General features: G+C 39.9%; 1 long non-coding RNA gene across 1 annotated transcript in view; it reads left to right on the top strand.

The window, feature by feature from the left end:
• Nucleotides 1-149: 149 nt before the first annotated feature.
• LOC138950784 (uncharacterized) overlaps nucleotides 150-19,138 on the top strand; it is a 274,457-nt gene continuing 255,468 nt past the window's right edge. The window contains exon 1 of the long non-coding RNA XR_011450792.1: nucleotides 150-517. This is a non-coding gene — a long non-coding RNA (uncharacterized lncRNA). The remainder of the gene's footprint in view (nucleotides 518-19,138) is intronic.

The raw sequence follows: 19,138 nt of genomic DNA on the forward strand, positions 1-19,138 counted from the left end.
AGAGGGTGGGAGGAGGGGGGGGGGGGGTTTGCAGTAAGGGAGGGTGGGCTGGGGTATTTGAATATTGTTAGGGTGACCCTGCATGGCAATGTTCCTTGTGTGTGTGTGTGTGTGTGTGTGTGTGTGTTGTATACAATTATAACACTATTAAAGCCATATGTACTCGATGACTATACACGCTAATTGCTTTACCAACAGCTGGAGACAGACTAAATTAAGTTCCCTGCAAAATATTGTGGTCTAGGACCCCTTAAATGTTGAGATATTTGAATTTTCATTTTGATCTGGATCGTCCTATTTATAGATTTGGCAACACATGTAACGTTGATGCAAGGGAGAGAACACCGCGGCTTTGTTGACATCCTCACTTTTTCAGAGGCTAGAACAAGCTGTAATGCATGTATTATGGTCCGCGCATGGTGACGTATCGTCATTATATGGTCTTATGGTGCGTTTGACATCGATTGTGGGCAAACTACACTTTGTAAACACGGGAGTGCGTTAGTATGCCTTTAAGGCGCAAGAAAGATGTGAGCCAATGATGGGGCCAGGAACGGTATCAACAGTCTCTATTAACACAGAACTTCAGCTGATTTGTTGCCAGGACACTGGGTCATCAGATCAAACAAAACACAACAAGAGGCGAAGCCTTCAAGGCTCGCGTAAGAAATCGACAAACAGTAACACAAACTCAATCACTCCGTCACACATACACACACACACACACACACACACACACACACACACACACACACACACACACACACACACACACACACACACACATACACACACACACACACACACACACACACACACACACAGTAAGCATAGGTGACACTGTGCAAGAAAGCGAGACACTAGATCTAGATCTGTCTGTCTGCATGTAGCCTACTTACAGGGACACGACTGCCAACTAGTCTCGGCCCGCTCAAAATAACAATGACCGAGACTTTCAGTAATTCCTTCGCGTGACGTCTAACCCTCTTACGTCATAATGTGACGTCTTCAAATGACGAAATGTTAAAGTTTCTACCACAGACATACACACGCACGCACATACGCACATACGCACGCACAGACAGACAAAGTTACGATCGCATAGGCTACACTAACGTGAGCCAAAAAAATGAGGGATATGGAGACGTGCTTTTCTTGTTGCCATTAATACTGCAGTGGCGACAGCCCTATGACTGTGATGGGACTTATCCCTTTCATAGTCCGCGTCAAGTCATATGCACTTTTCGCATCACTACCCTTCGTTTCAGTCCCGCGTTGGCACTGTCGCTCAATAATTGCTTATCAGCTGACACTGTCCCCTCCGCCAAAAAACAACAACGTGGAATGCGATTTTAATCACGGTCTGGTTTTTTCTTTGTTTTTGTGGTGGTTACTTTTTACATTTAGTCAAGTTTTAACTAAATGTGTTAACATAGACGGGGAATCGAGACGAGGGTCGTGGGGTGGTGTGTGTGTGTGTGTGCCGTGTGTGTGTGTGTGTGCCGTGTGTGTGTGTGTGTAGGTGGTTTTACCGACAAATGGGGACGATTGTCACTGGAGAGCAGTCAAATGGGGACGCTTCCGACAAACGGGGACGTCCCCATTTGTCGGCCCGTGCGACCCCATTTGACTGGATTTGAGCAGATTGAGCGACCCCATTTGACTGCTTCCTAGCATCCCTGTGGACAAACGGACTGGATTTTCACACAGATTCATACACATATTTTAGCTCTGCACTTTGTGGTCTGCTCAACTAAACCATGTGATTTTTATCATGTGACTTCAAATGACTTTACAGTAACTGCTTTCATCAGAATTCAGTTTCTATTCAAATGCAGTCAAACTAAAACATTTATTTGAATTAAAAAAAAAAAAAAGTTATTGCATTTAATATATTTTATTCAGAGTATTTTGAAAGAGTTCTGATTATTTGATCACGGGTTTTTTGTATTAAAACAAAAACAAACACAGAAACATATACATTCCTGTAAAAAAAAAATGATCACAATTATTTTGTTATGAGATTTATTTTAGGTTAATTCGAAGTGTTGTGTCTTTGTCATTTGTTGGTTTGTGCAGTGCAGTTGTTTTGTCAGTTATTCTTCTCTTCATTTGTTCTATCGTCTTTCTTCTTCTTTTTTGTGTGTGTATTTTTGTGTTTTTGTGCCTGAAGAAGACCCTTAGGTCGAAACGTCGCTGTTATTCGTTCCGTGTTCGTCATTTTAACGTGAGTACATTGCTTTTTGGTCTCTTTATTGTTCCCTCTCACGTCCAGTCGCCATTGTTTAATACATGTTTTAATGTGTTTTGTATAATCCGGAAGCAGGAGTTTAAAACCTATGTATATATTAAGGGAAAAGTCTGGGTTGTGGCACTCGATCACTAGGTGGGGCACTGCCCTTCGCTCCCTGTTACCCGAGTTCCAATCCTCGTGGTAAGGCGTCCGCCCCGTGATCGGGAGGTCGTGGGTTCGAACCCCGGCCGGGTCATACCTAAGACTTTAAAATTGGCAATCTAGTGGCTGCTCCGCCTGGCGTCTGGCATTATGGGGTTAGTGCTAGGACTGGTTGGTCAGGTGTCAGAATAATGTGACTGGGTGAGACATGAAGCCTGTGCTGCGACTTCTGTCTTGTGTGTGGCGCACGTTATATGTCAAAAGCAGCACCGCCCTGATATGGCCCTTCGTGGTCGGCTGGGCGTTAAGCAAACAAACAAACAAACCCGAGTGCCAACAACAATAGGATGAGCATCAGAAGCGAAGATAAAGAGGGAATTTTTTTCTCTGCGCGCGCGCCAGCAAGCAGGATGTCTCAGAACTGAAGCGGTAATAGTATGATCTAATTACAGGCGATGGGTTTATGGGTCACGTGATTATATATATGAAGTCTTCTATCGCGCGCGTATCTCCAGACTCGGACTCAAGGCGCAGGAATCTATTTATGCCGTGTGAGATGGAATTTTTTACACAATACATCATGCATTCACATCGACCAGCAGATCGCAGCCATTTCGGCGCATATCCTACTTTTCACGGCCTATTATTCCAAGTCACACGGGTATTTTGGTGGACATTGTTTTATCTATGCCTATACAATTTTGCCAGGAAAGACCCTTTTGTCAATCGTGGGATCTTTAACGTGCACACCCCAATGTAGTGTACACGAAGGGACCTCGGTTTTTCGTCTCATCCGAAAGACTAGCACTTGAACCCACCACCTAGGTTAGGAAAGGGGGGAGAAAATTGCTAACGCCCTGACCCAGGGTCGAACTCGCAACCTCTCGCTTCCGAGCGCAAGTGCGTTACCACTCGGCCACCCATTCCACGTGATGTGGGGGCGGAGCCAAACATTGGTTGATACTTACTGTGTTGACATTAGTTCATTGGCCCCGCCCCAACATCATATGACTTACTAATCCATGGGCTATCATTGGTTCATGTTTTTGGCGCTAAACTATCTGACAGGTAAAGAACTATTTTGATGTGACACGTTATTACTTGGTGCAAATACGCGCAGTGTTTAAAACCACTTGGCGGACAGAACTGTGCATTCTCACAATTCGACACTTACTACATCCATAATAACCACACCGTTGATCAATCGCTGAGAAATGGCACAAATGACAGTTGGGGAAAACATTCAGAAGTTGGAATGATCTTACTGAACGGCTGGCAGACTTTTCCAGAAAGAACGATTTGGTGTACGTGGTCAAATACAGTCGTGCTGTTCAACTTGCGAACAAGAATTCAAAACAGCCCTTTCCAGACGAACTGAAGTATGCATACGCAAAACTTGTGTGCAAGTACTCAGGAAAAGGACGACTCACAGGCCGAGGTGCGAAGAGGAGCAATGGGTAAGCGGATTAATATTTAGTTGCTATACTTCTTATGCGTTCTTGTCACAGATAGTAACTCGTATGAATGTTTAATTTTAATATTATTTTTTTTTTTTTTAGGTTTACAATGTTTCAACATTCATTCCAGTATCGACTGACATTTTAACGAGTGCGGAAAGTCTGTCTGTCTGTCTGTCTGTCTGTCTGTCTGTCTGTCTGTCTGTCTCTCTGTCTCTCTCTCTCTCTCTCTCTCTCTCTCTCTCTCTCTCTCTCTCTCTCTATCTCTCTCTCTCTGCGCGCACTTCTTCTTCTTCTTCTTTGTCGGACAGATTTTTCACACAAATGACCAGGAAACCAGATTACGTAAGCCGTGTCAGCTGTACCCTTTGTAAAAGTCAGCGTAGCTCGAGAACGGCATTGAAATATTTTCGGTGTTCTTTACCTTGCCCAAGAAGCAGAGCAGAAGAGTATACGTCACACACTCGAGTCAAGGACGTCGTAAAATGGCCCTCGGTCAAGTTTTCACCGAGAACCATTTTATGATGTCCTTAACAATTATGTGTTAGTCGGCTTAGAATATGCGCGCAGGTTTCAAAGTTTTGATCCATTCGATTAATGCGGGCACATGATGGTTGAAAATACTTAACTTGAAAGTTTCCCGCTGTGGTAGATTTTTATGGTGGTTGTCACACAGGCAGCGACGGCTTTACTGGTCGGACCCAGTTGTGCGTTACCTCGCTTTTGCCTTTAATGACTGACTGACTGGCTGACTTTGGGGATTAACGTCCTCTGAGGTAACTAGGATCTATTTGGGAACATTTACCGTGATACTGTAAGAGGAGCAAGAAAAGAAAAGAAAAATGATGATGATGATGATGATGATGATGATGATGATGATGATGATGATGATGATGATGATGATGATGATGATGATGATGATGATAGAAAGAGAGAAAGAAAGAGAATAGTGAGAGAGAGGGGAGAGAGAGAAAAAGAGAGAGGGGGAGAGAGAGGGAGAGAGGGAGAGAGAGAGAGGGGGAGAGAGAGAGAGAGAGGAGAGAAAAAAAAAAAAAGAGAGAGAGAGAGAGAGAGAGAGAGAGAGAGAGAGAGAGATATTTAGAACCGACTCCAGACGATGGGAAATGCTGTAAAGATACATTTGACGTAAAGCGAGTGACGCAATTTCACTAGATTTTTTCGAACTTTGATCATTTAGATTCCAAGTGAGCGGGTCGGCATTGCACACTCAGAGGATGGGCGGTGCTTTGCTATTCCGTGAAGCACCCACCGACAAAACTAGCTTTTCTGTACTTTTTTTTTTAGATAAAGAGAGTATTATCTCGCAGCATTTGAAGTGTCATTCTTTAGAATAAATCACGTTGGTATTGTTGATTTAAATCTGTACTTTGTCTTGTCAATGTTTTGCTTGATAAACAAAAAGGGTCCCTGCTTGAACGTTATAACATTTAGAGGGTCACCTAGAATCCGTCCTGATTGGTCAAAAAGCCATATGAGGCACTGAACTGGTACTAAAATAAAATAATGTGCTGACAAATTTAAGCTTCTTTTTTAATACAGTAACAGGATAGATTTCTCCCCCGAAAACTACAGAAAATTGGCCATTTTGACCTCCATAATGTAACATCTTACAAGTAAGTGTAGTTGGACCTGTCTTTAACGACAGTTTGAAACGAGTTGTTATCGCAATTAAAGAAAGCCGCCGTTGGCTACTCGGGTGGTGTCTTATCGCTTTCAAGAGTATGTCAAGAGGTGTGTATGGGGTGCGCTCAAGCGCAGAAGACAACGTGATTGCATTCGGCTAACTCAGAGCCGTCCCGCCCGCCTGGTACGTTTAGCAGTCGGTATAACGAGATGGTAGTGTATGAATTTTATTTATTGGTGATGTACAGATAGTACAATGTCATTAAAAAAAATAAATTCAAAACAAACATGAGTTTAAAGGTTGTGAAAGACAGGTTGTGAACGTTAGTTTGACCGAAACTGACAGCCGCAAACACATAATAACAAACAATCAATATTATGATAGATTCTGGATAAATAATGTATTATAATGTGCATCTTGTAGGTGATTGTGCTTTTAATAATTTTCAGATTTGTTTTCCCTGTTAATGCTGATGCCACAGTACTAGTTGATTTTTATAGGGAGAAAATGGTTTTGTTTTAAAATGTTCATTATGTACATTGCTTTGTAATTTTGTTAACACATTAATTTTGTGAAACGCCCAGAACCATGTCAGGATTTGCAATACATAAAAAAACTTTATTATTGTTTTATCTTTTTATATTTAGTCAAGTTTTGACTAAATATTTTAACATCGAGGGGGAATCGAAACGAGGGTCGTGGTGTATGTGCGTGTGTGCATGTGTGTGTGTGTGTAGAGCGATTCAGACTAAACTACTGGACCGATCTTTATGAAATTTGACATGAGAGTTCCTGGGTATGAAATCCCCGAACGTTTTTTTCATTTTTTTGATAAATGTCTTTGATGACGTCATATCCGGCTTTTTGTGAAAGTTGAGGCGGCACTGTCACGCCCTCATTTTTCAACCAAATTGGTTGACATATTGGTCAAGTAATCTTCGACGAAGCCCGGACTTCGGTATTGCATTTCAGCTTGGTGGCTTAAAAATTAATTAATGACTTTGGTCATTAAAAATCGGAAAATTGTTAAAAAAATAAAAATGTATAAAACGATCCAAATTAACGTTCATCTTATTTTCCATCATTTGCTGATTCCAAAAACATATAAATATGTTATATTCGGATTAAAAACAAGCTCTGAAAAATAAATATATAAAAATTATTATCAAAATTAAATTGTCCAAATCAATTTAAAAATACTTTCATCTTATTCCTTGTCGGTTCCTGATTCCAAAAACATATAGATATGATATGTTTGGATTAAAAACACGCTCAGAAAGTTAAAACAAAGAGAGGTACAGAAAAGCGTGCTATCCTTCTTAGCGCAACTACTACCCCGCTCTTCTTGTCAATTTCACTGCCTTTGCCATGAGCGGTGGACTGACGATGCTACGAGTATACGGTCTTGCTGAAAAATGGCATTGCGTTTAGTTTCATTCTGTGAGTTCGACAGCTACTTGACTAAATATTGTATTTTCGCCTTACGCGACTTGTTTATGATTACTATTACCATTATCAGTATATAAGAGGGACCACGCTTATACCGAAACTGCAATTTAAACAAAATTAATGTTGAAGAAATCAAAAATACATCGAACACATTTCACGCTTTGATTTAACTTATGTTTCCAGCTCGTCACAGACACAGCCTAAGTGCGAAGGCCTGTCTTGAAGCAGAAACGCTTTTGGTGTTCTAGTCGCTTCACACTTTAAGTCAAGTGTCATTCAGTCCGTCTCTCACAATATCACACCTATCCGCGAAAATAGGCAATAGGCCATGATGGGCCATATGTCAGGGAACAGAAGTAGCTCGCTGACTGTCTGATTTTTTTCCCCGAGATTTTATTACCTCTCTGGGCCATAAGATGTGGACTACCTTGGGATGGGACAATAAAGTAATGAGAGAGAAAAATCTAATATATTCCTTGACTTTGGGGTAGCGCGACTCTGTTGCAGCTAACTTTCATGTGGGAGAAATAGGCCCTGTCGGAGAACAGAAGTAGCTCGCTGAGTGTCTGATTTTTTCCGAGCTTTTATTACCTCTCTGGGCCATACGATGTGGACTACCTTGTGGTTTGTTTGTTGTTTGTTACGTGTAAGGATTACCCACATGACAAGCAAACAATACATAATTCGTTTGATCTTATCGAGGTTATCGTTCCGAATAAGTTGTTGTATATACTGTAAACATTCCACTTTTAAACACATTTTTAAAACACCTGTTGTGAACACTGAATGAATTACTCTTTTACAAAAATAACACATGAATAACACACACTAAATAATGTTTACCATTTGTGCTACTTTTACCAGTTGAATTAAACAAACTTCACCAACAAAGTATTGCGACAAATTACGCACCCGAATTAAGGCATTAATTCCCATGTCATTTTGTTCAATTTGTCTATGCTACTACCCGTAGTACATGTCGTATGTAGTCAAAATAGTCGGAAAGTTTCAAAGCAAACTAACAAGTCCTTGCTGACATACAGCGCTTTTTCGCATAATGCCCCTCGTAATTAACGCAAAAAACTCCCGTTTTTGACCGCACATACGATCGACACCTGCATCAGAAGGAATAGCATAGAACACAAAATATGCGAGCGTGTGAATCCGTGATTTGTAAAAATGTAAAACAATCGCCCCGCGATTTACAAATCACGTAAATGCGCCGGATATTTTCTTGTCATCTCCAAAGTCAAGGGATCTATTAAATGTTTTCAATAAGGAATCAGAAAGGCCATATACATTCCGCTCCGCGCATATCTATTAAAATCCTTCGGCAACAAATTATTGCGACAAATTACGCACCCAAATTAAGGCATTAATTCCTATGTCATTTCGTTCAATTTGTCTATGTACTACCCGTAGTAGCTTACATGTAGTATGTAGGCAAAATATTCGGAAAGTTTCAAAGCAAACTAACAAGTCCTTGCTGACATACAGCGCTTTTTGGCATAATGCCCTTAGTAATTGACGCAAAAACTCCTGTTTTTGATCGTAAATGCGATCGACACCTGCATCAGAAGGAATCCCGTCGCGATATAACCTTCGTGGTTGAAAACGACGTTAAACACCAAATAAAGAAAGAATCAGAAGGAATAGCATAGAAGACGTAATATGCGAGCGTGTTAACCCGTGATTCGTAAAAATGTAAAACAATCGCCCCGCGATTTACAAATCACGTAAATACGCCCGATATTTTCTTGTCATCTCCAAATTAAGTCAAGGGATCTATTAAATGTTTTGATTCTTATTTCATTACTTTTTTGTCCCATCGCTGGGATATTCGGGTCAATTCCCCCCAATGGAAGGCTAGCAGGAACAAAGTCGCGCTTCCTCCAAATCAGGGGATCTATCAGATGTTTTTTCTTCTTTACTTCATTGTCCAATCACTGGGAAATTCGGGGCGTTTCCTCCCTGTGGAAAGCTAGCAGCAACAGAGACACGCTACCTCAAAGTCAAGGGATATATTAGATTGTTGTTTTTCATTACTTTATTGTCTATTCGCTGGGAAATTCGGGTCGCTTCCTCCCAGTGAAAAGCTATCAGCAACCGAGTCGCACTACCCCAAAGTCAAGGGATATATTAGATTTTTTTTCTCTCATTACTTTATTGTCCCATCGCTGGGAAATTCGGGCGCTTCCTCGCAGAGAAAAGCTAGCAGCAACAAAGTCGCGATACCCCGAAGTCAAGGGATCTATAAGATGTTTTTGTCATTAATGTATTTTCCCGTCGCTGGGAAATTCGGGTCGCATTCTCCCAGAAGAAAGCTAGTAGCAACAGAGTTGCGCTACCCCAAAGTCAAGGGATCAATTAGATTTATTTAATTCTTTTCATTATTTTATTGTCCCATCGCTCAAAAATTCGGATTTGTTTTCTTTATGCTAAAAATCGTAATATTTTATCTATCGAGTCCAAACCACCCCCACCACCCAGCGTGGACGGCTTCACTGTGTCACAATGTGGATGCAAAGAAAGACAAAAATATCTACTGAAAGAGCACACGCCGACGACGAGCAATATCTAGTAAAACTGCAGACGGGTCACCTGCAGACTCAGCCGTGTGTGTATGTGTGTGTGTGTGTAATCCAGCAGCGTGCTTACAACAACAACAACAACAACAAACACAAAAAACACCTAATAAAAAATGTTTAAAAAAACCCACAATAAATACCGGTTAAGCGATATGAAACAAATCAGTCAATCTGTCGCTCGAAACAAAAATATCAACACTAAAAACCAGCCATATATGACGTAATGTGAGTAGTTTTGACAGCATCGCTGATCACCTACCTTAATTCTGTTTTCACATATTAATGTTTAAAACAAACATAAACTTTGAAAATAATTCTCTGAGAATGTTAGGACAGTTCCACTCATCTTGAACTCAGGTCAAAAGGAGTTCAGGTCATTCTCTCCCTGACAGGATGCCTTGAGATTCCTTGTCTGGCAAGGAAACCGATTTTTGTGTGTGTGTGTGCATATTTAGAGCTTTTTGTAATGTATTATTGATATAAGCAGATTCGCGATCGTCGATAATGATTTTTCATGGTGTTTTGTCATTTTAAAATTACGAAGGAATTGAAATGTAAGACAGTTTCAAGCGAGCTATTTTTCGCGGCTGTATTTACTGTGCAAACAATTCTAAATATGACAAAAGTGTCACGTGATAATCAACCGTTTGGTTTCGGCGCTCACTGGAGCAGACGATTTTTTCTGTAACCAGTTGACAGAGATGAAACCATATATTACGGTCTCCTTCCGGCAGCAGTCCCAAAATTTCGACTTGTTTTGACCTTAGAACGATGTCTTTATCATAACTGTGAAGAACAGAACGGAGATCACTGTCGAAGTCGGCCAATCTGCAATCATTTTCGTCTCGCGAACACTGATCTCAAATTTAGATCAGTGCTCGCGAAAAACATATGGGAGATAACTCTGTATTCTTTTTTTTTTATATAGATTCGCGTAGGACTGTAGCGTCCGGTCAGAGAGACAACTGGCAATAGCCGTGGAGCGATGCTTATCAGAATGAGTTCCACTGAGTCCACCATAATCAAATATAGTGCCGAAAAATTAAAGCTTCTTTTTTTAATACAATAACAGGATAGATTGTTCCCAAAAAAACTACAGAAAATTGGCCATTTTGACCTCCATAATGTAACATCTTAAAAGTAAGTGTAGTTGGACCTGTCTTTAACGACAGTTTGAAACTGTCTACCCGAGTTGTTATCGCAATTAAAGAAAGCCGCCGTTGGCTACTCGGGTGGTGTCTTATCGCTTTCAAGAGTATGTCAAGAGTATGTCAAGAGGTGTGTATGGGGTGCACTCAAGCGCAGAAGACAACGTGATTGCATTCGGCTAACTGAGAGCCGTCCCGTCCGTCTGATACGTTTAGCAGTCGGTATAGCGAGATGGTAGTGTATGAATTTTATGTATTGGTGATGTAGAGATAGTACAATGTAATTAAAAAAATAAATTTAAAACAAACATGATTTTAAAGGTTGTGAAAGACAGGTTGTGAACGTTAGTTTGGGCCGAAACTGGCAGCCGCAGTCCGTTTAGACATGTGATCGCAGTTGACACGTAAGCAATATCTTAAAACATGTCGCGTAGACGAAATTAATACATTCAGTCAACCCTTCGAACTCACATTATGAAAGACAATACGAAGACAAAACTCAATACCTGTGTCGATTTCATACCTGACGGCGACCGCTATCGCGTTCACGCCACAGAAAGCCAGTATAGCGCAGTAGTGTAAAGCGCTTCTTATGAAATTGTGCTTTTTCTATTGTATATTAATTTTTTGTCGAGCTTGTTTTAATCCAAACAGGACATTAAACGTTGTATGTATTTTTGACCAAAATAGGACATTTTACACAGATCGAAACAGTCAGTGTTCCTCCCAGACCGCGCTAGCGGTCGAGGTGAACGACTGTCGAGATATGTGTAAATTGTCATATTTTGGTAAAAAAATACAAATAAAATTTATGTATCTGGGTAGAATTTCTTGTAGTTTTTATGATTGAACGCACACAAACATGCACTATTTTGTAGTCTCGGCTGGCCGCCTAAACAGACGTTTTGTCGGCCTCTGACGTCACATAGCTCAAAGAAGGGAAATCCAGTGTTCAATCGATACACATAGATTTGTTTATGGAATCAGAAAATGATCAAGAATAAGATTACATCTTTTTGGATCGATTCATCACATTTTATTTTTAAATACAATTTTCTGACTTTTAATGGCCAAACTCAAAAAATAATTTGCAAGCTTTAATCCTGAAATGCAATCCTGTTGTCCGGATTTTGTCGAAAGTTATTTTTACAGAATTTTAATCAAATGAATCCAAAAATGAGGGTGTGACAGTGCCACCAAAACTTGTACAAAATGCCAGATATTACGTCATCAAAGAAACGTATCCTCCAGTAGTCCAGTAGTTTTCTCTGAATGGCTCTACACATACATACACACAGACCCACAGACCCACAGACACGTACTACGTAGGCCCTACACCACAACCCTAGTCACGATTCCCCATCTTAAGTTAAAACATTTAGTCAAAACTTTACAATATGTTAAAAAATATATATATATATATTTCGTGTGGTCGTTATAGACAAAGTGGTGGACAAGCTTTCATTGGACAGGTTTGATTGCACGATCGGACTAAAGATTCAAACACACCGATTGGCTTCAAGGGAGCCCGGGTAGCTCAGGTTGTGGACTTGTGATCCTAGGGTCGCGGGTTCGAATCTCGGCCGGGGCCCAGATATGTCATAATGATATACTACAACAACAAAAGTTCATGGAAAGATAGAAACGCTTACTTGCGTTGCAACTTTCAAAACATTTAAGAGTAATTCGCAGTCGGCTGCAGGTCGAACATCATGGAAAATTACATATGAAAATCCGGACGAGGAAGTAAACTTTACCAAAACATTATTGCGAGAAATGTCGCGACAAAACTGCCGGTTGTTGTTATTTTTCTACCTCAAATGCACTCGACATCTGCATGAGTAGGAATAGCATAGAACACAAAATACGCATGCTAACTTAACAAGACAACATGTTCTAGGTAGATAATGTTTGACTTTCTTCTCTCATGTAAAAGTTGTATATCATCTATATTGTTGTATCATAACAGAATTCAGACGTTCAAACGATTTCTGAAACAGACGTGTGCTGCCTGCTACATATATCATTAAACAAATCAAGCCAGTGATGTTGAGAAGAAAAAATATCGACAACCAACTATACCACAACGACAACAATCGATAATTTTGCGCACAAAACAAAAAAAACTTTCGGGAAATAGAAGTCAAGTAAGCTGATCAACTGAAAGAAGAATGAATCTGAATACACATATTTTTTCTTCTTTACCCCTGTCTCCACCCCCTGACCTTGGTTCGGCGCGTCGTTAACAGATACTATGATTTGACACGATCGTTACCTCACAGACGACACGACTCGCCGCGTCTACCTCTCCCTGTGTGCTTCTGTAGCGGCATGTATAGGATGAAAAATATTAATTAATTTATTTTTGTTGTTGAGCAACGGTTTTTACGAACACATAGTGTTAAATAAAACCTTGAAAGAAAAATGATTGTTGTGTATGCATGAACCGCGCACAAGTTCTATCACGCCTCTTCTGAGCGGCTCCCGTTCCACCAAGGGCAACATTTTTTTCTGCCAACGATTTATTGCATGAAGAAATCAAGTTGACACCTTCTTCGAGCTTCGTGGTCCGCCAGTAAAGTAGCGCACATACTAAATACATTCATCCATTGGCCCAAATGGTCATGTGATAAACCCAACGCTCCGCCCACTTCACTCAAAACACTTGACCGCCGCGTCAATGAAATCTTCGCTGGTGTTTATTGGATGGTCTGTTTTGTTACAGGCCGAACGCTGCCCGTCTTACAGAAGGCTCATAAGACCGCGTAAAAGCCATACCACGTTGAAATCAGCGGTTCTCTTCTAAAAGCGTGATTGACATTGTCAGTTAGTCAAGCAAACGAATGCACGCGTTCACGCATGCACACACATTAATATACGTTTGTTCTGCGAATTGTTTGCTTGTTTCTCTATGATTTGTTAATGCGTGCGCGTGTTTGTATGTGTGTTTATCACCAGTCGACATAATTACTGAAATACTCAATTCTTTGGACGCAACAGCACTCTGCACTTTCAAGCATGTACTACATGTACTGTTTTTGTACATGGGGTTAACACACGTTGTTTTGCATAGAAATCTTAATTCGTTAAGCGGGGAATACTTTAAAAAACAAAACCCACATGTTTTAACGATTCACGTAATGTTGCTTAGCTAACACAACAATTCGCCAAGAAAAATGTACTTAGCATACCCATTCCTAAAACGAGTATAAAGGATCTTAGTTGGAAAAAAAAGGGAAGTTTTGTTTTTGTTTTTTAAGTAAGTCGCCCAAGCGCTCTATCAACTTGGCTAAAAACAAATCTTTGAAAAAAAACACAACTAACTACACACACACACACACACACACACACACACACACACACACACACACACACGAAAAAAGAAAAGAAAAGAGAAACACACACTAATGTGACATGATATAACTGAGTTTGCTGAAAACTGACGAAAAAGTACAAGACCGGAAAATCGCAAATGCTTACGCATAAACTTTTACAATTTCTTAGAAGCGCTCCGAACAGACACAATCACACACTCACATGCAACTTGGAAAAGCACTTCACTGGACAGTTCGGGTTGCAATTTTGGTTATTGTAATTATGTAACCACACACGTACCATCTGAACATCAGTGTCTAAGTGTTCAGTTATTCACACGGGTTTCATCTGCTTGGGTAATGGATTACAACTAAATAGCACTGAAAAAATTAATTTAAAGAATCAAGAATCAAACGCAAAAGAGATTATCGCCAGAAGGTGAAATCCTGTTTGTATGAAAAGAAATAATCAGCAACGGTAACGGAGCATTTTACAGTTAGTTATTTCAGATGTTTCCAAATTACATCACTGCGAATGTCTCTTGGGCTTCAAAAGGTGGATGTCGCCGGGGAAAAATCACTAAAACGGCTTATTTATTTCTTTATTTGTAAATGAAGTCCTTCCAATACGTATCAATGATTTGGATCACCACCTCAGGTTTGCCTAGGAAGGCGTAATCAATATTTTCAATTTTACGCCGGCAATAAATGTTTACTTTGCGCGTAAAACATATATTAAGAGCGTACAATTCATCAACAGTAATTAAAACAAACAGAAAATCAACAAACTAACTTACAAACAAGCAAAGGGACACGAGAAGAAAAACAAGTCGCGTAAGGCGAAAATACAATATTTAGTCAAGTAGCTGTCGAACTCACAGAATGAAACTGAACGCAATGCAACGCAGCAAGACCGTATACTCGTAGCATCGTCAGTCCACCGCTCACGGCAAAGGCAGTGAAATTGACAAGAAGAGCGGGGTAGTAGTTGCGCTGAGAAGGATAGCACGCTTTTCTGTACCTCTCTTCGTTTTAACTTTCTGAGCGTGTTTTTAATCCAAACATATCATATCTATATGTTTTTGGAATCAGGAACCGACAAGGAATAAGATGAAAGTGTTTTAAATTGATTTCGAAAATTTAATTTTGATAATAAATTTTATATATTTAATTTTCAGAGCTTGTATTTAATCCGAATATAACATATTTATATGTTTTTGGAATCAGAACATGATGGAGAATAAGATGAACGTAAATTTGGATCGTTTTATAAAAAAAAATATTTTGTTTACAATTTTCAGATTTTTAATGACCAAAGTCATTAATTAATTTTTTAGCCACCAAGTTGAAATGCAATACCGAAGTCCGGGCTTTGTCGAACATTACTTGACCAAAATTTCAACCAAAACTGAGGGCGTGACAGTGCCGCCTCAACTTTCAGGAAAAGCCGGATATGACGTCATCAAAGACATTTATCAAAAAAATGAACAAAATGTCCAGGGATTTCCTACCCAGGAACTCTCATGTCAAATTTCATAAAGATCGGTCCAGTAGTTTGGTCTGAATCGCTCTACACACACACACGCACATACAGACACAGACACAGACACACACACACACACCACGACCCTCGTCTCGATTCCCCCCTCTACGTTAAAACATTTAGTCAAAACTTGACTAAATGTAAACAAGTCGCGTAAGGCGAAAATACAACATTTAGTCAAGTAGCTGTCGAACTCACAGAATGAAACTGAACGCAATGCCATTTTTCAGCAAGACCGTATACTCGTAGCATCGTCAGTCCACTGCTCATGGCAAAGTCAGTGAAATTGACAAGAAGAGCGGGGTAGTAGTTGCGCTAAGAAGGATAGCACGCTTTTCTGTACCTCTCTTTGTTTTAACTTTCTGAGCGTGTTTTTAATCCAAACATATCATATCTATATGTTTTTGGAATCAGGAACCGACAAGGAATAAGGTGAAAGTGTTTTTACATTGATTTGGACAACTTAATTTTGATAATAATTTTTATATATTTAATTTTCAGAGCTTTTTTTTAATCCAAATATAACATATTTATATGTTTTTGGAATCAGAAAGTGATGGAAAATAAGATGAACGTAAATGTGGATCGTTTTATAAATTTTTATTTTTTTTTTACAATTTTCCGATTTTTAATGACCAAAGTCATTAATTAATTTTTAAGCCACCAAGCTGAAATGCAATACCGAAGTCCGGGCTTTGTCAAAGATTACTTGACCAAAATTTCAACCAATTTGGTTGAAAAATGAGAGCGTGACAGTGCCGCCTCAACTTTCACGAAAAGCCGGATATGACGTCATAAAAGACATTTATCAAAAAAATGGAAAAAAAAGTCTGGGGATTTCCTACCCAGGAACTCTCATGTCAAATTTCATAAAGATCGGTCCAGTAGTTTAGTCTGAATCGCTCTACACACACACACAGACACACACACACACGCACGCACGCACATACACCACGACCCTCGTCTCGATTCCCCCTCTACGTTAAAACATTTAGTCAAAACTTGACTAAATGTAAAAAACAGAGACAGAAATGGGGGAGGGGAGCATATGGGGAGGTGGAGAGAGGCATTACAAAAACTTTCCTGTTGACGAAAGCAAAATGACGCGAAATGAACCCAATGATGGTTTTTTTCAAAAGTAATGTAGTAAGCTTACAAAAGTGTTCTTTTTTGGTTTGTTTTATGTGTTTTCCTTTTAACAGCCAACTGTCGCCCAATTAGGGACTGCTCTACATTATGCAAATGAATATGAATAGTTAATGGTTGAAAAGTGTGAAAAAGAGAGAGAAACAAAGAGAGAAACAGACTGGTAGAGAGAAGATGGAGAGAGGGAGGGAGGGATTCAAAGAACTGTTGCCGAAAGCAAGGCATCTCGAGATAATGGCCTATAACCTGTTCAGGTAAGTATGTTAAAAGCAATTAACCGCTGAACTCATCCTCTCTAAAGAGTACACTTCACACCAATCGCTGAAGTTTTCAAGGGGTCATAGAGTACACACATTGGACAATAGAGAGGCCGTAAAAGGGTCGCGTTGCCATTGGTCAACCTGACCACGTGATCAGCCTCGGCACAAAGCTACGTCCGTGGTCATGGAAACCCTTTCTAGTTCAGTCCTGGCTCGGAACAGTTTTTTGTGGGTTTTTTTCCGAACGATGTAGGCGTCTCCCAGGAATTGTTTTGGTTGGCGTGCGGAGCGGAGAGTTACAAATTACTTTAAAAGAAAACACTTTGGTTACTTCTCAGAGTGTTATGTATGGTCCGACTGAGGTGCCAGTAGCGGACGTTTTAAATGGAAACAAATTGAAACAACTTTTACAGCCCGGACTTCGGTATTGCATTTCAGCTTTGTGGCTTAAAAATTAATTAATGACTTTGGTCATTAAAAATCTGAAAATTGTAAAAAAAAATAGGCCTATTTTTTTTTATAAAACGATTCAAATTTACGTTCATCTGATTCTTCATCATTTTCTGATTAAAAAAACATATAAATATGTTATATTTGGATTAAAAACAAGCTCTGAAAATTAAAATTACAAAAATTATGATCAAAATTAAATTTTCGAAATCAATTTAAAAACACTTTCATCTTATTCCTTGTCGGTTCCTGATTCCAAAAACATATAGATATGATATGTTTGGATTAAAAACACGCTCAGAAAGTTAAAACGAAGAGAGGTACAGAAAAGCGTGCTATCCTTCTCAGCGCAACTACTACCCCGCTCTTCTTGTCAATTTCAGTGCCTTTGCCATGAGCGGTGGACTGACGATGCTACGAGTATACGGTCTTGCTGAAAAATTGCATAGCGTTCAGTTTCATTCTGTGAGTTCGACAGCTTGACTAAATGTTGTATTTTCGCCTTACGCGACTTGTTTAAAATCAAGAGTCAAACTGACACAAAGATTTTCACCTTCCATTTCTCTGTAATGGAGGCACGCAGAGGCACGACGTAGAGAGAGCGTCAGATAACCGCGACGTAGGTTTGGGGAGTCGGGTCGGGCACTAAGAGTACAGTTTATTTTTACAGAACTGTACATTAATTATCGCAACAGGTTTAAACAGTTCGCTTTACATTTGATTCTGTCTCTCTCTGTCTGTGTCTGTCTGTGTCTGTCTGTCTGTCTGTCTGTCTGTCTGTCTCTGTCTGTCTGTCTGTCTGTCTGTCTGTCTGTCTCTCTGTCTGTCTGTCTGTCTGTCTCTCTCTCTCTCTCTCTCTCTCTCTCTCTCTCTCTCTCTCTCTCTCTCTCTCTCTCTATCTCTCTTTTTTTTGGTCGTTGGAATTTGAATTTAAACATATCATTGAACATAAAACATAATTGTCAGAACGATTTCGAGTGAACAGACTTCGGCGTGTACGAACACAGATAACCCTGTGGGCTGCTGTCACATTTTAGGTTTCTATACAATGAGAAAATAACAAAGTGTTGTTGACTTTTCATGCAAGGAGGTCGATCCTTGCAATTTTGCATATTATGTTTGTTCTCGTATGTTAGCTTAAGACGGGAAAGTCAGACGCAAGCGAAGGGAAATTACCAGATCACGCTCACAAGTGTGTACTAAAAGTCACATCAAATCCAATCTTCGGCCACTGTGAGGCCACTAAATGAGAAACAGATGACAGGCACTCCGCCACTTCTGCTGAAGGACATAGCAGGTACTTGGCTACACTTCACTGCGCCACATGAGTGATTCCATTTTCTGTTCGGCAATCAGTCTGTCTCACGCACAAATTGTCAAGGGTAATTTTAAACTGAGTCTAATTTTGTCAGACACTGGGCAAGTTTTAATACCGGACCTTCAACATTGACGATTGGGGTCTAAAAAACACATTCCTTCCTTATAAACGATTCAGAGAAAATACCCCCCCCCCCCCACTCTATACCCCCACCCCCTTGCATTTTGAAATCTCCTAACAGTATCTGAAATTGAAGCTGGCGTTAGAAAGCATGACTGAAACCCCACCGCTGTTAATCTCCTTCTCGATAAAAGAAGATATACACGTATTGTACGGCCGTTTTCTCAAGGCTGTCCAAATGAAGTGCTATCTGAATTTAACTCTTAAAAAAAAAAAGCGTAAGGCGTTTTTTTTTTTTTTTTTTT

The sequence above is a fragment of the Littorina saxatilis genome, linkage group LG16 (assembly GCF_037325665.1).
Source record: "Littorina saxatilis isolate snail1 linkage group LG16, US_GU_Lsax_2.0, whole genome shotgun sequence".
Classification (NCBI taxonomy): domain Eukaryota; kingdom Metazoa; phylum Mollusca; class Gastropoda; order Littorinimorpha; family Littorinidae; genus Littorina; species Littorina saxatilis.